Below are 3,096 nucleotides of genomic sequence, written 5' to 3'. Positions count from 1 at the left end.
ACCTCGTGATCCGCCCGTCTCGGCCTCCCAAAGTGCTGGGATTACAGGCTTGAGCCACCGCGCCCGGCCAATTTTCTTTTCTTGACTAAGAAAATAGAGTCTAAGTCTGTCACCTAGGCTGGAGTGCAGTGGTGGGATCTCAGCTCACAGCAACCTCTGCCTCTTGGGTTCAAGCAATTCTCCTGCCTCAGCCTTCCATGTAGCTGGGATTACAGGCATACACCACCACGCCCAGCTAATTTTTGTAGACAGGGTTTCACCATGTTGGCCAGGATGCTCTTGATCTCTTGACCTTGTGATCCTCCCGCCTCGGCCTCCCAAATGCTGGGATTACAGGCGTGAGCCACCGTGCCCAGCCGCAATGCATTTCTTAAATGTATTTGATTTAAAATTAGCCAGGCGTGGTGGCTCTCTAAATGTCTCCTGCCTCTCTGAAATGTATAAAACCAAGCTGCGCCCGACCACCTTAGGTACATGTTCTCAGGACCAGTCATGGGCCATGGTCACTCATATTTGGCTCAGAATACATCTCTTCAAATATTTTACAGAGTTCTGGCCGAGTGTGGTGGCTCACGCCTGTAATCCCCAGCACTTTGGGAGGCCGAGGCAGGTGGATCACCTGAGGTCAGGAGTTTGAAACAAGCCTGGCCAACATGGTCTCTACTAAAAATACAAAATTTAGCCAGGCATGGTGGCTGACACCTGTAATCCCAGCTACTCGGGAGGCTGAGGCAGGAGAATTGCTCAAACACAAGAGGCAGAGGTTGCAGTGAGCCGAGATCGCTCAACTGCACTCCAGCCTGGGGGACAGAGCAAGACTCTGTCTCAAAAAAAAAATTTATTTTTTCTTCTGGAGTTTGACTCTCCTTCAACAGAACCAACTTTGGACAGAAGGTCCAAAAAGCTGCTGAGGACAGTCTTTGCACCGATTGCACTGGCAGGACGATGGGACCTTGAAAACAAAAGCCGTGTCTGGAATGAGTGAAAGACACCGTGGTTTTGGGACCAATTACAGAAGACCTTTTTTTTTTTTTTTTTTTTTTTTTTGGTGACAGAGTCTTGCTTTGTCACTCCAGGCTGGAATACAAAGGTACGATCTCTCGGCTCACTGCAACCTCCACCTCCTGAGTTCAAGTGATTCTCATGCCTCAGCCTTCCTAGCAGTTTGGACTACAGTTTGGACTACTACGCGCCACCACGCCCGGCTAATTTTTGTATTTTTAGCAGAGACAGGGTTTCACCATATTGGTCAGGCTGGTCTCGAACTCTTGACCTCAGGTGATCCACCCGCCTTAGCCTCCCAAAGTGTTGGGATTACAGGCGTGAGCCACTGCGCCCGGCCTTCACCTAGTCTTTGTTCCCTGAGAAATGACATCTACAAAAGTTGGGTTCTACTTTTGAAAAACTTGGATCAGGTGATTATCTCAGAAATAGTTTCCTCCCTGGCAAGATGGTTTTCCTAATCAGTGCCCACACCCACCATGAACCATTAAAATCACGGTGAAAACCATGGTCCCCCTATGCCAGCCTTTGATCCTGATGGTTCAGCAGGAAGATGTTGCTTGGCTGAAGAAGGAACTGAGTGAGGTTCCTCTGGTGTTAATTACCTCCAAGCTATCACTACATCATGCTGCTGCCTTTGAACAGGCTCAGTGGAAGTGAGTGATCTTCAATCACTCTACCCAGCTACCCCGAGTAGCTGGGATTACAGGCATGAACCACCACACCCAGCCACCTTGAACAAATCTTAAGTGCTCTCAGCCGAGGGTTTTCTCCAAGATTAAGCGAAATTATCCACATAAAGCACTTAGCACAAAATAAGTGCTTGGTACTTGTTGATGAGAATGAAATAGAAGGTGACTAGTTGGTGAGATGAGTTTTTTTTTTTCTGTTTTGTGGTTTTTGTTTGTTTGTTTGTTTTTGTTGTTGTTGTTGGTTTTTTTGGACAGAGTTTCGCTCTTGTTGCCCAGGCTGGAGTGTGGTGGTGCGATCCTGGCTCAACGCAACCTCTGCCTGCCGGGTTTAAGAGATTCTCCTGCCTTCTCCATGTCTGCCATTTAATCAGCAAACGTGCTGTTCAGCAACCACTAACCACTATCGGCTGACAGTTTGATAGGCTTGATAAAGATGACAAGTTGTTGAAGCTGTTTTCTCTTCTTTGCGTAATATTAATATCTTCACCACAGTTCTTGGGCAAATCATCTTTTTTTTTTTTTTTTTGGAGACAGGATCTCATTCTGTTGCCCAGGCTGGAGTGCAGTGGTGCAGTCATGGCTCCCTGCAGCTTCCACCTCCTGAGCTCAAGTGATCAGCCTCTTGAGTAGCTGAGCCTGCAAGCACATACTACCGTGCCTGACTAACTTTTGTATTTTTTTGTAGAGATGGGGTCTTGCTCTGCTCCCAGGCTGCTCTCAAAATCCTGACCCTCAAGTAATCTTCCTGCCATGGCCTCCCAAAGTGCTGAGATTACAGGCATTAGCCCCCACGCCCAGCCACCTTGAACAAATCTTTAGTGCTCTCAGCCGAGGGATTTCTCTGCGATTAAGGGAAATTATCCACATAAAGCACTTAGCACAAAATAAGTACTTGGTACTTGTCGATGAGGATGAAATAGAAGACGACGAACTGGTGAGAAGTGTTTTTTATTTTTATTTTTTGTTTGTTTTTGTTTTGTTTTTTTGGTTTTTTTGAGACGGAGTTTCGCTCTTTTTGCCCAGGCTGGAGTGCAGTGGCGCGATCTTGGCTCAACGCAACTTCTGCCTCCCGGGTACAAGATAGTCTCCTGCTTCAGTGCCCCAGTAGCTGGGATTATAGGCACCCGCCACCACACCCAGCCACCTTGAACAAATCTTAAGTGCTCTCAGCCGAGGGTTTTCTCCAAGATTAAGCAAAATTATCCACATAAAGCACTTAGCACAAAATAAGTGCTTGGTACTTGTTGATGAGGATGAAATAGGAGGTGACTAGTTGGTGGGATGAGGTTTTTTATTTTTTTTTTCTGTTTTTGTGTTTTGTTGTTGTTGTTGGTTTTCTTGGATGGAGTTTTGCTCTTGTTGTGCAGGCTGGAGTGTGGTGGTGCGATCCTGGCTCAACGCA

The sequence above is a fragment of the Rhinopithecus bieti genome, unplaced genomic scaffold (genome assembly GCF_001698545.2).
Source record: "Rhinopithecus bieti isolate Rb0 unplaced genomic scaffold, ASM169854v2 scaffold_21777, whole genome shotgun sequence".
Classification (NCBI taxonomy): domain Eukaryota; kingdom Metazoa; phylum Chordata; class Mammalia; order Primates; family Cercopithecidae; genus Rhinopithecus; species Rhinopithecus bieti.
The sequence above is the reverse complement of the archived record's forward strand: the minus strand, read 5'-3'. Positions refer to the sequence as shown.